General features: G+C 47.7%; 1 long non-coding RNA gene across 1 annotated transcript; it reads left to right on the forward strand.

Annotated features, from left to right (window-relative positions):
• The first annotated feature begins 647 nt into the window (after positions 1-647).
• LOC138746360 (uncharacterized) lies at positions 648-5,932 on the forward strand. The gene is made up of 3 exons (XR_011346900.1): positions 648-1,560; positions 2,208-2,285; positions 5,425-5,932. It is a non-coding gene; the product is annotated as an uncharacterized lncRNA (long non-coding RNA).
• The last annotated feature ends 11,834 nt before the right edge of the window (positions 5,933-17,766 follow it).

The following is a 17,766-nucleotide window of genomic DNA, read 5'->3' on the forward strand; positions in this document are numbered from 1 at the left end:
GAGGATTTAAATGGTTGGATGTCCCTGCCCATTACACTAGGGGTGTCACAGAGAGGGGAGGTGTCACAGAGGGGGGAGATGATGACACAGAGGGGGTGATGATGTCACTGCATGGGGCAGCCATAGCTGAGTCGTGCCATGGCACAGCAACAAAAGAAAGATGTCTCTCCTGGAAGGGGATTCTGGCCCACGTGTCGGAGTAGGACGCTGTCTCATCCCAGGGACCCTCTGATCAACAGGGTTGTGTTTGGAAGCACCCTGCACCCATGGGTGAGATAAAGAGCCTGTTACATGCTCCCCTACTGGGACAGAGACTCCTCTGGCACCATCCTTTACCCAGTGTGGGCGGAGAGAATGGAGGCTACATTTAATCCCCTCTCCACATCCTGAGTGCAGGGCACTTTATGAGGCAGCTGGAGGGGACTGTGGAGGGGAGAACAATGGCATGTGAGGGGATAAAGGGATGGGGTCTGTAGGACAGGAGGGGAGAACAAAGGAACGGGGTAGCACCACAGGCTAATGTCAAGGGAGATTGGATCAGAGATAGGGGACATAGGGTTGAGCTGGGGGGATGGGGTGCGAGGGGATGGAAAGCACTGGGGAAACCATGGGGGTGGTGTTGGGTGGGGGATGAGAGTGTGGTAGAGGATTTGGGGCAGGGGAGAGTGTGAGGTGTCTGAGGGAGAAGAGAAGTTGCGAGGGGGATGGAAGGCAGACCTTTCAACAGAAATGGGACAGAGCTCCCCCTCCACCTGGAATGGGATCTGTCCACTGAGAGACAGGACCGCTCCTCCACCCACCCCCTCCCCCCCCGGGTTACAAGATCCCTTCCACCCTTGCATACACCCCCACACCCCCCCAACTGGGATAGGATTCTTTCCCCCAGTGGACCTGGATCAGGGTGCTAGAAAGTGTTTCTGCTGCGGCGGACCCAACAGAGTTGAGCGGTGAAGCGTGGGGCTCTCTCCGCACCACCTGCTCCCTCAGGCGACGAGGTCTCGCTTGCATCATGGAAGATCACGGTGTTGCTGAGATTCTAGGAATGTGGAGGGCTTCTGGTAAACCCGTGGTGGGGTTCAGAGTGCTTCATCTCCCCGGGACGTGCTGAAGGTCAAGGATGACCCGATCGTCTCATGGAGGGAGGGTTATAGACAGTCTGAGGAGAGGGATCAAAGAGGGACCTGGGGTGGCAATATTTCTACTGAGAGAAGCTGGAACGAACCACCAGAGGATCAATTCTGACATTTAGGTGACCCTTGGAAGGGAGTTAGAGGGAGGGGTAGAGACTAACTTGGACAGCAAGGCTGGGTTGTGATAAATGACCTGTTGTGTACCCTCTGGGTGTGTAAATGCTGCTGCTTCTGCCCCAGAGGACATGGCAATAAGGTCACAACAGAGGTGGCCACACCGTGTCATGGACCCAACGTCCCCAAGGTGGTGTCCTGCACAGATGTTAAAATCATCGACAATGGATCTTTCGGTGTGGTGTACCAGGCAAGGCTGGTGGACTCCGGAGAGCTGATTGCCATCAAGAAGATCTTGCAAGACAAGAGATTCAAGGTGAGGTGGAGGAGCAGTTGTGTGGAAATGAAAAACCCTGATATTTAAATTTAGGGCCTACAGCACGTTCACAGGCCCTTGCGACACATGAGCCCGTTTCACACAATTACACCCAATTGACAAACACCCCAAACACATTTTTGAAGGGTGGGTGGAAAGAGGAGCATCTGACAGAGACCAAAGCAGCCATGGGGTTTGGAAACAGAGAAAGTCACACAAACCCACAACAGCAGCCCCCCTCCCCACACACAACCCCCCACCCCACACACACACACTCACACACACACACACACACACACACACACACACACACACACACACACACACACACACACACACACACACACACACACACCTGGCAAATATCAAAGATTTTCTGCAAATTCATTGTTTAGTAGAAGCTGGGAAAACAATCATAAAAACTGAAATGATACTTCATTGAACCCCCTGACAAGTCCCCACTCCAGCTACACGAAAAGTCCCCCCCACTGACTCTCGAAAAGTCCCCCACTTCGGCCTCCCTTGGAGTTCCCCACCTCTGACCTCTTGACAAATCTCCTCCCCGCCTCCCCCCTCAACTTGGACAAGATGCCCCTCAGGGCCCTGACCCATCTCCCAGCCTTGCTGATGTTCTTCTCTCGCCATAGAACCGCAAACTGCAGATCGTGCGAAAGTTGGATCACACCATCATTGTCCCTCTTCTCAACTTCTCCTCTGTAGTCAAGGTAAGATCCACCTGCACCCACCCCACCCTCACTCTGATGCATATCATTTGCTGCTACCTTCCCCATTCCTTCAATCGATCTGTCTCGCTGCAGCCTCTCTGTTGCCTCCATCCTGCCCCTCTGACCAGTGCTGACTCTTTGACGTTGGCTGCCCTGCTCCTCACCCATTAACTCATGACCTCTTGCCATTTCAACTCCAGACAGCAGCAGCCAAGACCACAAGACAAGGTCGCCAAATTCGGCCACTCAGCCCCTCCAGTCTGTTTCCCCAATTCATTTCACGAATGTACTTTCCCCCCATAACTCACTTTTGGCACCTTTTGGTGCGCTTCCAAATCAACGCCTGCTCTGAATCGTCCCAACAACTTAGCCTCCACATGTTCGACCCCAGCCAACACCCGGCTGCAAACATTTCTCATCTCGAAACGTCAATGGTTTTTCTCCCCCGGTGAATCCTTGCCTCACGAGGGAGGGCGGTCAGAGCTGCACATTTTGTGCAGACTCACCAGAAGCCGAATGATGGGGCAGCGGACGGGTCCACTACGGCCTGTTGACGCTCTGCTCGCTGAGCCGTTGGATTCATGCCATGTTGTGTTGAGCAGTGGGGGCATCAGGCCTACAGAGAGCAGGAGGGGCTGGCACTCCTGTTGGGAGAGGCACGGGGTTTTGGAGGGTAAATCCAGCTGACATGTTTGTATTGTGTCCAAGAGGAAGAGCAGGTTTATTTGAATCTGGGTCTGGACTATGTTCCCAAGACGGTTCAATGCATGGTCCAGCACTTCAACAAGGCCAAGCAGCCCATTCCCATGATCTACATCAAGGTGGTTGTGGGTCTGGGTGGTCAAGTTGTCCACTGGGGCAAGCTTGGATGGTGGGGTTGGAGGATATGAAGGAGTTTACTGGCTGAGTCTCGCTGGGGACTGGATATCGATGAAGGGTGCATGAGGGTCTCAATGGGTATTGGTGAGGAGAGAAAGGGTAGTGAGGGGAGAGGGGTGGAGAGGATGATGAGGATGGATGTTGATTGGCAGGGAGGGGCCCTTCACCCACCTCCCCTTACCCTCAGGATATAGACCCGGCCAGTGTGGAGGCAGAGTGGGTCATGTTATATCGTTGTGTTGCCAGATGTTCATGTACCAGCTGTAGCAGAGCATGGCCTACTTCCATCCTCAGGGGGTTTTCCATTGAGACATCAAGCCCCAGAAGATGCTGGTAGATCCCGAGATGGCCTTCTTATTGCTCCTTTATTTCGGCAGGTAGATCCACCCATGTCTGTCCGTTCACCACCTCAACGCGGTCCTGATCCCTCTCCACAACACGGCCTTGTCCCCTCCCCACCAGCTCTCACCCCTCCCCCACCAGCTCTCTCCCCTCCTCCCTCTCCCAACTTGCCCCTTCCACAGCTTAATAACTTATTCTAAATAAGATTGTGGGGGCCTTAGATGGAATGAACAGCCAGAAACCTTTCCTAAAGTGTCAGGTGCAAATCTCAGAGAGCATCCGCTTCAGGTGAGGGGAGATTTTTTTTATGCAGAGAGTTGTGAGAGCTTTGAATGCGTCACCGGAGAAAGTGGTAGCGGTTGGTAGAATAGGTACATATAAAAGTCTCTGAGACGAGCATGTGGATGTAAGGGAACAAAATTTTTACATGATAGAGGAATTTGGGGATATGGCGAGAAGGCAGGGTAGGTCGAGTTTGGTCATAAATTAGATCAGCCATGATCGTATTGAATGGCGGAGCAGGCTCGATAGGCCATTTTTGTCCTATTCCTGTTCCCACTTCCTATGTTCCTATGGGTGTGGTACAGGTAAAGGTTGTGGAGAACATTTACAAAGGTCAGTACAGCCTTTATGGGCCAAAGGGCCTGTACTGGGCAGCAATGCTTGATGTTCTAATGGATGCGGAAGCTCTGGGAAGGGGTAAGGGAGGGACTCGCCAGGAAGTCTGCAGATTCTGGGGCCGAGGGCAATGCCCAAACATGCTGGGCAAACTCATGGATAGTTTTGTGAGGAGCAGGTCCTGCTTCACGAGTCAAATTGAGTTTTTAGAGGAGGTGTCAAAGGAGATAGATGAAGGTCAAGGTCTGTATGTGCTGCACAAGGATTTTAGTAAGGTGCTTGACAAGATCCCCACGGAGGCCTCATTCAGAATGTCTGGAGGCATGGGATCCATGGAGCCTTGGCTGTGTGGATTCAGAATTGGCTTGTCTGCAGAAAACAGAGGGTAGTAGTAGATGGAACAATGACTAGTGGCGCTCCAAAGGGATCTGCTCTGGGACCCCTGCTCTTTGTGATTTTTATGAATGATGATGGGAGTGGAAGGGTGGGTACGTCAGGGGATCACACAGAGGTAGAGATGTTGTAGACAGTGTAGAAGGTTGTCGTAGGTCATCCAGTTTGCAGAGAAGTGACAGATGGAGTTCAATCCTGTAAATCAGATGTACTTAAATAAGCAACTGGTCCAGGTTTATTTCCAGAGTAATTTTCAAGGGCACGAATAACAGTTATTCCAAAGAAGGTTGGAGCCCCATTAAAAGTAGCTTCATATAGACCAATATCTTCATTGAATGCGGATTACAAGAATGTGTGGGCAGAGCACTTGGTTAATGGCAGGATTATGAACAGTGTGCAGGACAGAGAAATATTTAGATCCTGCTCCATATATCACTCAAGGTTGCTGTGCAAATTGAGAGGGAGTTTAAGATGGTGTATTGTGTGCTGGCCTTCAGGAGTCAGGGGATTGAGTTCAAAAACCAAGAGGTATCGTTGCAGATGTATAAAATTCTCGTCAGACCACACTTGGAATATTGTGTGCATTCCTGGGGCGAGAATACCAGAGGACGTCTAAATAAGGTGAGCTGAGGGAAATTTAGGCAAGACGTGAGGGGTACATTTTATTCACACAGAATGTAGTGGGTGGCTGGAATGCATTGTCGGGGTAGTAGCGGAGGCTTGTCCAAAAAAGACATGAAAATGATTTTAATATGGACAGGAATTCAAGAAAAATGGAGAGTACTGGTGTGAGGGAGGGGAGGGTTCAGGGGTAGGGGGGATGATGGGGGAAGTGTTGGGACCCTCCAAAGTCATTGTGTTCAGGCCTCAGAGACAGTATCTCTATCACTCGTATTTCTCTTCCCAGGAGAAGGAGCGATCTCAGAGACAAGACACGAGTCCAGAAGAACCTCGCATCCCAGCTGAACAGAGGACGGACAACATCATGATGGCCTGAACCCCTCCCCGTCGTATCCCTCTGGCCCTGCCAACCCCATTCCCTGCCTCTTCCATGTCCCTTCACCCACTTCCCCTCTTCTCCTCTACCCCTCCTCCATCCCAACCCCCTCCAGCTCATCTTCCCCTTCCCCTGCCCTCACACCTATGCCCTAACCCCAGCCCTCCACTCTTCACCTCCCTCTTCCCCTCCGCCCTTCCCTTCCCCTTTCCCCCTCCCCTTCCCCTCCCCCATCCCCTCCCCTAACCCTCCCCCTTCCCCTCCCTTTCTCCTCCTCCCCTTCCCCTCCCCCTTCCCTTTCCCCTTCCTACCCCTAACCTAGGGGAAGGAGGGGGAGGGGAAGGGGGTAGGAGAAAGGGGGTAGTGGAAGGGGGTAAGGGTAGGGGTTGTGGTAAGGGGTAGGGTAGGGGGTAGTGGTAGGGGGTGCGGGGATGGGGAAGGGGTAGGAGGTAGGGTTAGGGGAAGTGGGTAGGTTGTAAGGGATAGGGTAGGGATAGTGGTAGGGGGTGCGGGTATGGGGAAGGGGTAGGGTTAGGGGAAGGGGGTAGGTTGTAAGGGATAGGGTAGGGGGTAGTTGTAGGGGGTGTGGGTATGGGGAAGGTGTAGGAGGTATGGTTAGGGAAAAGGGATAGTTGTAGGGGGTGCGGGTATGGGGAAGGGGTAGGAGGTAGGGTTAGGGGAAGGAGGTAGGTTGTAAGGGATAGGGATAGGGTTTAGTTTAGGGTTGGGGAAGTTGGGTAGAGTTAGGGTTAGTGTTAAGAGACATGGGGTAGGGCTATATCTTGGTTTATGGTTAGGTCTATAGTTCGGGGAAGTGGGCTTGTGTTAGGTATAGGGGAAGGGGGTAGGAGCAGGGGGGTAGAGGGGGAGTGAGGTTTGGGGTTAGGGGATGGTGGGTAGTATTAGGGTTGGGGTTAGGGGGTGGCATAGGCGTAGGAATAAAGTTAGGGTTAGTGGATGGGGTGGGGGTAGAGTTAGGGGACGTGGAGTGGTGGTAGGGGGTATCGGTAGTGTTAAGGTTAGGTTTAGGATTTTGTTAGGGGTTAGGGTTAGGAGTAGGAGGAAGGGAAGGGGGAGGGGAATGGGGGAGGCGAGCGGGGGACGGGAACTGGGGACTGGAAGGGGGAGGGGATGTGGGAGGGGAACGGGCAGTGGAAAGGGGAGGGGAACGGGGTAGAGGAAAGGGGAGGTGAACGGTGGACGGCATCCCTAGCCCCTCCCCTCCCCTTCCCTTCCCCCACATTTCCCCTGCCTCTCCTCTCCTCCTTCCAGAAGAAGCTGGGCCTCTTTCCGTCCAGAACCTCCCTGTGGTTTCAGAGCCTCCGTTTCAGGAAGTGCCTTCGACGCTTGCTGCTGGACAGACATCTTGTCTCTTGATTCATTCTGTACCGTTGATAATAAATTTAAAAATGATTGGGTTTTTTAAAGCTTGAACTCAAAAGCTGGTCCAGATAGAGAAAACATAAACAGGCCCTTCAGCCCCTCTCTCCTGCTAGCTGAGCTGTTGTAATCAGTCCATATTCCTCTCACCCTTTTCATTCTTAGCTCCCATCCAGCTCATGTTGCCTTGTTAATCTCATGGCCTGTGGGAAGATGCTATTTCCCTCCCTGGCTGCTCTGCTTTTATTCCTCCATATCTCCTTCCTGATGGCAGGGCGACAAAGATGCTCTGTGCTGGATATCTATGAGTCTATTTACAGAGCCCATCCCTGCAATCAATCAGGGGACCGTTGCCTTGAGGTGGCACCCATGTTGCCTCTCCCTCAGCACTCTCAGAACACTACTGCACCCTCCTTCCCCTCCTTTCCCAGGTCTCAGTAACCTGCTGACAATTCCAGTCAGCTGCCATGTCTATACCCTGCCCCACCTAAACCGATGGATCGACCAGCGCCTTCTCCCCTGAAGAGTTCGAGGAATCCACTCTCTTGCAATGTCCTGCTATCGAATGCCCTGCATCCTCCTTCCCACTTGGTTCCTCCTGTTATCAGGCACCTGGATGGACCCCACCCTGTTGAAACTACCCGTGTTCTCACTGATCTCTCTGCGCCTCTGCCCTCCATCCAGGGGTCTTGGATTTCTTGTGGGGGTGGTGGAGAACAAAGCACCAACTTAAGGAGATGGGGAGCAGTACAAAGACCCCCAGGTCCAGGAGACAGGGAGAACCACACAGATACCCATCTCTGTCATTCGGGTAAAACCTGATTATCAGGTGCAATGTGCAAGGAACTTTCGGTCCTGCTGCACGTGGGCCAGGTTTGGCCCATCCCCACACCACCACCCTGTCAATTCCCAAAACAAATTTCCTATTCATGTGGGGGTCCAAAATGGATAGAGTCTGGAGAAGGACCGTGTACATCATCAATCAATGGGGACAAGGGTGTAACCAGCATGACCATAATTGTGTGTGGCTGTGCTTGTAACCAAAGTGCAAGGGCACCAAATGCTGCTCTGTGCTGAGGTTCTACCTGGCTCAGGTGTTGCGAAAGATTGGCCTGGCCCTGGTGCTGCACAATGTTCCAGTCAGCAGGACTTTGCCCCTTTACCTTCCTGGGAACGGTTTCATAGACAAACACATTTGACCACAAAGCCATCAGGCAGTGGTCAGCAGAGCATTGCTGACACAGAAACTCCAGGACTAGATGGGATACTGCGGGGTGGTCCACGGAGCAGAGCATCCAGAGATAGACATCCAGAACTGCTGGAAAACCAGAAACTCGGTGAAAGATGCCCTTCAGTTTGCCTGAAACCCAAATGGGAGTAGCAAACACTAGAAGACATCTGTCTAAAGCAAAGGGAGGAAGATTTAGGGGAGATATCAGGGGTATTTTCTTTTACCTAGAGTTGTGGGTGTCAAGAATGCCTTGCCAGGAGTAGTGATGAAGGCCAAAACATTAGGGACATTTTAGGGGTTCTTAGTTACATTGAGGGGCTGAGATCAAGGAGGATATTCTCCAACAGCAGAGGGTGGCAGTAACCACAAGATGTCAAAGTGGTGGCAATGAAGCTAAACAGAGACCGTCTAATGTGACTGTGCGCCTGGCTGCGGGAATTTGGACTTACGATATAAACCTTGCTAAGTGCTAGTTCAGGTTGGAAACGTTCGACTTCCTTGGGGGTCAAATCAACAGGCACGGAATTAAACCCTGCTTGAAAAGGTAGAGTTTGTTAAGTGCTTCCTCAAACCCCACATAATGAAGGGGCTGCAAGAATTCACTGGTACGATTAATTTTTATCACTGATTCATACCGGTTGTGGCCGACATCATTTTTTTGTTTTTAAACTTTATTTAAGATTTTATAACATGAATAACATATAGAATTACATTTAAAAATTAAGAACAAAATAATAAAATTACAATACAGTATCAGTAATCTAAATAAACTATATCCTCCCCAATAATTATTACACATTAATAACCCAACTCAAATTAGTCCAACCCCCCCCTTCCCCCCCAAAATAAAGAGTGAAGAATTAATAAAGTTAATAATATATGTGAGAAAAAAACCCACTTACAAAAAAAACAAAAACATAACCAATTAAAATACTAACAAAAAGAAAGGTAATTAATACTAAGATATCAGACTTAAAAAACATATTTAAATCAAACTTAAATGCATATATTTAACAGAGTTAAGATGAAACATATAATTAACAAACTTAATATAAAAAATTAGTAAAATCAGTAACATTGTCTATCAAAAATTCTGAAACAATAATCAATTCTTTAAAAAAAATTGTAGCATGAGAAAAAAAAAGATGAAAAATAAAACTTTCTCAATAGAGATAAACCTTCACCAAATATCAACTAACTTCACATATATCATCATATTAGTCACATAAACTGCCATCTTAAAACAAAATTCCAACCTCATTAAACATTGTACAATTCAAATTTGGTACTCTTCCACCATTTTTCCCTTTTAACCTTGAATAATTACCCAATAAAAGCTCCAAAACCACATTTAAATATCCCCAATCATTACGTTAAAATTCAGATATCCAAATATAAAAATACATCTGCAACGAAATCTATATCTTCAACAAATGGAGCATAAGCCAAAAACAAAATTCAAGCCTCATTAAGAATTGTACAATTCAATTTATAACTTTCACCATTATTCCCTTCGTTCTATAACTAAAATAGCAAAATAATATACATCAGAATTCCCACTCCTTTCACCTTAAAGTTAAAGAAAAAATATTTAAAAAAAACTTATCCATCCCATTCACATTTAAATTTCAAATATTCCTTATCTACTGAATAAACTTTACAAAAAAAACCACATGAATTTTTAGTTTTTTAAACAATCAAATACTTTCTTATGCTTTTTTTTATAAACACAAAAGAAAACCCTTAACTCTTTAATCTAATAATACAAAAAAAGGGAAAAAAAACAGGTAGGAGGTTAAAAATACCCCCTCCCGTCTAAACCGCGCAATGCGGTTGTAATGGAGGATTAAAACCATGTACCCAGATGCTTTTTGCTTATGTGGAACTGACGACACTGGGTCCACACGCAGGTCACCTTACTTTCAGAACTAGCAGATGTAATTAAACTCAGCCATGGGGACTTATCTGAAGATAGACTTTGAAATGGAATTCCACTGTGAGGCCCAGGGAAAGCAGTTGTCAAATGCAACACTCTGAAATTGACGAATTGGTCACAACCTGTCTTGCTCGAGAAGTTTTAATAAGTCTTTGTATCTACGAGATAAACCAGGAAATTATAACATCCTGGTTCCATAATAATTAATCTTCTAAATTGTAGAATATAATGTTCAGTTTTGATTTTGACTGACAAATGTTAGAGGGAGTAGGCGCATGATTAATTGTTTTTGGGGTATATAAGCCTGTGGTCCTGCTGCTGAAGTTTAGATTCTCCGAGGGGTGGGAACACCCCTTGTCAAGAAGGAAGAACAGCCAGAGTCCGAGCAACGTCCCGGTCGGGGGAGGTGGAGAAGCTGCTACCAGCGCCCTGACAACCTACTACAAGTGTGCAGTCGTTGCCTCGCTTCGGCAGTTGGGACCAGTCCAAGCGTTGATAAGTATAGTTGGGAAGGGCTTGCATATTGTAGTGTGAAATCAGCTTTTGAATTAGTAATAAACATTTGTATAAACTGAACTGCTCTCGGCGTGTGTGTCTATTTTCTTTCGGTAGCTCAAACACTGTGACCAATCTAAAATGAACAAAATGAGAGGTATAAGTTTACCCAAGACAATTGGCGCTGCGAGCAGGATTGGTCTCAAGATGTTTCGCCGAAAGAAAGAGGTGAGCCCTGAGCAGTTCTTGATTCCTGGATGGACTTCCAAAGACGATGGGTTTGGCATGTTGGCCAATACCCTGTCTTTGTTGGGACCACCCATTAGTTGGGATGAGAAGTTAGACTCATCAAGTGCACCTCTGGGAGAGCGGGTTGCCACTCTCCTTCGAGAAAGTAAATTTCCTGATAAAAAGGGAATGCTGACGAATGGTTTTTGGTTGCTGGCCACAGCATTACGCCACTCCGTTCAGCGTGAAGCAGAATTAATTCAAAGAGAAGTAGAATCTCAGTGCAAAAGAAAGCAATTAGAGGAGGAGCTGGAAGTCCTGCGACAATGCTGTTCCATGATGAGCGAGATTGTTCGCACCAGTCAGGACAGAGCCAAAGAATGGGAAGATAAGCATGTCCAAATGATTTGCCGTAATATTAAACTCCGGCAGCAGCTCTGTGCAGATAAGGAAAGGCATGGAGTAGAACCCGATCCATATCGTTTTCATGCCATGATAAGGAATGGTGACGATCCTGATGTAATTGAGGATTGGGATGGGAATATCTGGAATGACAATGGTAATAATGCAGATACTCCTCAGCATGCGTCTAACATACTACCCTTTCCATCTGCTGTTCACGCCCGCCCTATAAGGCAGCAGATTTCCCAAACAGACAGAAGGGGGGATGATGTAAGGGTAGAGATGGAAGGGATAGATATCCCGGTTTCCCATGTGGACCCAGGGGAAAATACCCAAACCCCTGCTTATGCTCTATGGCCTACTCCCTCTGTTGGATGGCCTCCACCTCCTCCCCTAGACTGGGTGGAGGACCCTGTGAGCCAAAGTGGGAACAGGGGTCGGAAGGAGTCAATGATCCGTGATTTTTCTGTAAAAGAGCTGGCTGCCATTGGAGATCGATTTAGGCAAAAAGCAGGGGAACATCATCCCCAGCTGCTGAGTCCTCCTGGCCCAGCTGTGCTTTCTGCTCCCACTGCTGCTTCTATCGAGCTGGCTTCTCCTGCTCCAGTTACTCATGATGAGGTAAAACAATGGGATAAACAGGCTCTTAAAGATAACAATAGCATGTGGTCCTGGAAGCCCCCGAACCCTTCTGAAGCCTGAAGGTGTGGGCAGGATTCCCGTGTCTACTCCATCGAGACACGGCGCACACACGGGGATCCGCGGCCCTACATACTGTTAACAATCCACTGGGGTGGGGGTAATGATCGCCAATACTTGGCTTTGGTCGACACCGGTGCAGAGCACTCGGTGATTCCTGGTAATCCCGACCTCTGGACTGGACCAGCCTTTCGAATAGAGGGGTTGGGAGGAGCGGTCACCCTGGCAAAGGAAATAAAAGTCTGTGCCATGGTGGGTGATAGCCCTTCCCCTGTCTGGTCACATGCCCTGGTGGCTGCTACTGACGAGTGTATCCTGGGTATTAATATGTTGGCCGGTATGGCCCTTAATACTAGCCAAGGGGGATTTGAATTTGGAATTCGAACTATTACAAAAAAACTAGTAGTGGGTCAGGTTAAGTGGGATCCTGTGATGGTGCCAGCCCCCATGAAACCAGTGTGCATTCCACAATATCGTCTCCCTGGGGGGCAGGAAGAGATTACTGCCACCATCGATGCTCTGCAAGAAGAAGGGGTAGTGAGGCCCGCAACGTCGCCCTTTAATAGCCCTGTTTGGCCGGTCCAGAAGCCGGACGGCTCCTGGAGAATGACAGTTGATTATCGTTTTTTGAACAAACATGCCCTACCACTTGCTTCAGCAGTTCCGGACATTGTCACCCTTATTGAAAACATTGCTACTGGGAACTCAGGAACATGGTATGCTGTCATTGATCTTGCTAACGCCTTCTTCAGTATTCTTATAGCTGAGGACTCACAGGATCAGTTCGCCTTTACCTGGAAGGGGCACCAGTATACCTTCACCCACCTTCCAGTATCGCCTTCCCTCTCAATTCACCATTATATTGATGATGTGGCCTCCTGGAGCCTCTGGCAGAAACAAGAGGGTCGCCGAGTCCCACTGGGATTCTGGTCACGTACCATGCCTGAGGCTGCCACTCGTTATTCTGTTTTTGAACAACAGTTACTAGCCTGTTACTGGGCCCTGCTAGAGACTGAAAGAATGACAGGTGATGCAGATGTTCAATTGCGACCTGCACTTCCTATAATGAATTGGGTCCTGGCTAATGACGCTAATCTAAAGATCGGGCAGGCTCAGCAGTCTTCTATTGTTAAATGGAAGTGGTATATTCAGAGTCGTGCGACCAGAGGGCCTGAAGGGGTGGGCCGCGTACACGAACAGGTGGCTTACCATCCCAGGTCAGGAACTCACTTATCGGAGGAGGGGGATGGTGGCTCCAGTCAGTATGCTGAGTTGAAGGCAGTCACTTTACCACTAGATCCCCATGATCACCCTCTTCGCCTGTTTACTGATTCCTGGGCTTTGGCTAATGGACTTGTGGTATGGATGCCTGATTTGCAAAAGAACAACTGGATGATACATGACCGCCCAGTATGGGGCAAAGAGTTGTGGCAGCTGTTGAGGGATGCTTCCCACCATCGTGAGATAACCGTTTATCACGTTGATGCCCATACCAATATGGCGACTAACATGGCTCAACATAATGCAGTAGCAGATCAGCTTGCCACTATCAGCTGTGCTGATACCGTCCCCCTGGCTCGATGGGCACATGAACAGAGTGGTCATTTGGGGGAGAAGGGATCAGCTATGTGGTCCCGTACACATGCTTTATCCGTCCACCAGGATGATGTCTGCATGGTCGTACGTACATGGCCAGAATGTCAGCTTGTGAAGTTCCATACCGTTCCACCTGGTCCACATGGCCGAATAAAACGGGGTGCTCACTCAGCTGCGGTCTGGCAAATTGATTACATAGGCCCCATGCTAGACTGTATGGGTAAATATTACATCCTAGTAATGGTTGACACCTTTTCGGGCCTGGTTTTTACTTTTCCCACCAAGACGGCTGACCAAGCTAGCACTACCCAAGGACTAAACCATTTGATTTATCGTTATGATGTTCCAGAGGAGATTCACGCTGATAATGGCTCGCACTTCTCCGGGAAAGCAATCTGAGATTGGGCAAATGACAACGGTATTTTATGGGTCCACCATATTCCTTATTACCCGCAGGCTGCCGGGTTAGTTGAACAAATGAACGGCTTACTGAAGGAACAAATTCGTTTGGAAACATCACTGGGGACCCAGAAGGGATGGTGCCATGTGCTGCAGCAGGCAGTCGACAATTTGAATCATCGCCCTTTAAAAGGAGGTACACCTTTCCACCGACTTCTTCACGCTCCTGAACTACAGCCTATTCCAGAGGAATAACAGTCATTGCCCCCCATCCCCGAACTAGAGAATGTTGGACAAAAGGTATGGGTGGCACCACCAGGTAGTGGCCCTCCTGTAAAAGGGGAAATAGTGACACCTGCCCAGGGTAACACTCGGTGGGTAGCTACTGAGGGACAGGATGATTTAGCCTGTTTAAACACTGAACGCTTATGGTATCGTGAGTGACATGTGTCAGGCTTCTTTGTTCCAGGTTCTCCATTTTACACTCCTGGTGATCTGGCTTAACAGCTGCTTTGATGCCAGCAATTGGATTTGTAATGTCGAGGACGTTCCAAGGGAGTTCCCCGTGGGAAACACGGTCCGATGCATTACACCAAGGAAGTCCTCGGTCACCCGCCTCAAGTGCAGCTTATATAAATATGTTATTGTTCAGCATGTTTCAAAATCTGTTCGTGAGCTCCAGTACCTGGGTATTGTGGCCAACAAGGATAATTTGAGCCTTGGTTGGAATCCTTTCTCATGGCTAACTGCTACATTTGGGGGAGTGGGCCACACTATCCTCCGTTGGTTGCTCGCATCATTGCTTATCTTTGTAATTGATGTTTTGATTTCTCTTTTTTCGCTCCCTCTGTACTCAAATACTGGTTAGGCCTCGCAAATGACAGATTGTGACCAAGAGGTGGAATGTAATGGAGGATTAAAACCATGTACCCAGATGCTTTTTGCTTATGTGGAACTGACGACACTGGGTCCACACGCAGGTCACCTTACTTTCAGAACTAGCAGATGTAATTAAACTCAGCCATGGGGACTTATCTGAAGATACACTTTGAAATGGAATTCCACTGTGAGGCCCAGGGAAAGCAGTTGTCAAATGCAACACTCTGAAATTGACGAATTGGTCACAACCTGTCTTGCTCGAGAAGTTTTAATAAGTCTTTGTATCTACGAGATAAACCAGGAAATTATAACATCCTGGTTCCATAATAATTAATCTTCTAAATTGTAGAATGTAATGTTCAGTTTTGATTTTGACTGACAAATATTAGAAGGAGTAGGCGCATGATTAATTGTTTTTGGGGTATATAAGCCTGTGGTCCTGCTACTGAAGTTTAGACTCTCCGAGGGGAGGGAACACCCCTTGTCAAGAAGGAAGAACAGCCAGAGTCCGAGCAACGTCCCGGTCGGGGGAGGTGGAGAAGCTGCTACCAGCGCCCTGACAACCTACTACAAGTGTGCAGTCGTTGCCTCGCTTCGGCAGTTGGGACCAGTCCAAGCGTTGATAAGTATAGTTGGGAAGGGCTTGCATATTGTAGTGTGAAATCAGCTTTTGAATTAGTAATAAACATTTGTATAAACTGAACTGCTCTCGGTGTGTGTGTCTATTTTCTTTCGGTAGCTCAAACACTGTGACCAATCTAAAATGAACAAAATGAGAGGTATAAGTTTACCCAAGACAGCGGTAACTCCCAAAAAAATGGGTGTGAGATAACTCACACGTAGCAGATGACTTTCAGGAAATAGTGCCCATCCAGTTCTCTCCCCCAACTCTCACTTCATCTTAAACTAACATCATCATTATTTAATATTTAAAAAAAAAATTAAAAAAAAGAACAACTCTTCTTTTAATCAGCTCCAACTGCCGAGTCACCATTACAACCATTCCTTCTTGTAGCACGGCTCTTTTCTTCCATCTCTTGTCTCCTTAGAGATCGCGGCGGACTACGTCTCTGTTGAAACCGAGTAATTGGCAGCTCTTGAGCAAATGCTATAGCTTCCTTTGGAGAATCAAAGAACTTTGGTTGGCAACCATCTTGAAAAACCTTCAAAACAGCTGGATATCTAAAGGTTGCCTTATAACCTTTCTTCCACAACAACTCTTTAGCAGAATTGAATTCCCGTCATTGGAACATAACTTCTTCCCTCAAATCCGCATAGAAGAAAACTCAATTATTTTGAATCATCAAGGGTGATTTTCTCTGTTGTGCATTTCTAATAGCCACTCGTAAAATTATTTCTTGTCGTAATAATTCAAGCAACGAACCAAAACAGGTCTTGGACTTTGACCTGAAATAGGTCTTCTACGCAAGCCTCTGTGAGCACGTTCCAGTATTATACCTTCCAGGAAATGTTCTTGACCCAGCACCTGCGGAATCCATTCAGTAAAAAATTTTCTTGGGTCTGGTCCCTCCATTCCTTCCGGCAAACCAATAATCTTTATATTGTTCCGTCTGGATTGGTTTTCCAAATAATCAATCTTTTTCACCAAATTTTTATTTTGAGTTTGTAAGTCTTTGACCATTTTGGTCACATCTGAAACATGATCTCGTATTTCGTCTATATCTTCTTCACACGAATTAAATTTATCTCTCACTTCAAGCTTAAAAGCTCCAAACTCAGCAATCTGTTGAGAATGTATTTTCACCACAGAGTATTAAACCTAGTACCAAGTTCAGTCATAATCTTGGATAATCCCTGGATTGTATAAGATCATTTAGATTCAAGATTCACAAGAATCTTTTCAATTGGAAGAGATTCTGGCTCAACAGATTCCTGCTTCTTCTGCATAACCAAAGGGTCTTCTTTTGCTTCCTTCATTCTGGTTGCCTTCCTTGTAGTATAGCTGCGTGTGGAAACGCCAGCCACAGCCTCTCCAGCAATGACTGGAGGACGCTGGCCGGGGTTTTCCCCAGTCCATCAAGTTGTATAGGTTCTTTTATCTCAAAAGGTGCAGTTTGCAGTGCCACCGCTACAGTTGACAAATGCCTTTCCCCAGCCGGTACTTCAACTGATGTTACTACAAGTGGTTCATTCTTAACATTGTCGTCAGATGGTACTGCACATGTGCGAACCTGAGTAACTCTTTGTTCTTAAGGCTGTTTGGCGCCCACTTTAGAGGGCTCTACCGATGTAATATTGAACTCTACATCCGAAAGCTGTACCTTTCTCCTGGGATCCATTTCAGGCTGAGTCTCGATGTCTTTCCTGTAGGTAGGCTCCAAAACTTGAACTTTTGGAAAATGTGGTTTTTTGATAATCTGTTGTCGTTTTTTTTTGCTCTTTTCCACCAATTTTACCATCATAAGTTAAATTAACATCACGGAAGTTATCTAAACTTTTAAAGAATTTTAACGGGCATTTCTAGACAAAACATTAAGATAGAGTCAGGAGAGGACTGGAAGGCACGTCTGATCCTTACACCATCTTGCCACGCCCCCCCCGTGGCCCACATCATGCGGAGAAAGGTAAAGACATTACCTGGGACAATGAGGATTTGGAGGCGTTCCAGAAGGCCAAGGACGCACTGGCCAACACAACCCTTGTGGTACACGCCAGGCCAGAGACACCCACCACTCTCACAGTAGATGCTTCCTGCACAGCAGTAGGGGGTGCACTGGAGCAATTCATCAAAGGGGAATGGCAGCCCCTGTCCTTCTTTAGCAGACATCTCTGGCCACCTGAACTCAAATACAGCGTCTTTGACTGAGAGCAATTAGTGCTGTACCTGGCAGTCAGGCACTTAAGGTATTTTTGGAAGGTAGACAATTCAGTGTCTTCATGGACCAGAAGCCATTAACTTTTGCCTTCCATAAAGTGTTGGACCTGTGGTCGGCCAAGCAGCAGCGACTCCTCTCATATGAGTCTGAGTTCACTACCGACATTCAAC

This window comes from Narcine bancroftii, chromosome 11 (genome assembly GCF_036971445.1).
Source record: "Narcine bancroftii isolate sNarBan1 chromosome 11, sNarBan1.hap1, whole genome shotgun sequence".
In the NCBI taxonomy this organism is placed as follows: Eukaryota; Metazoa; Chordata; class Chondrichthyes; order Torpediniformes; family Narcinidae; genus Narcine; species Narcine bancroftii.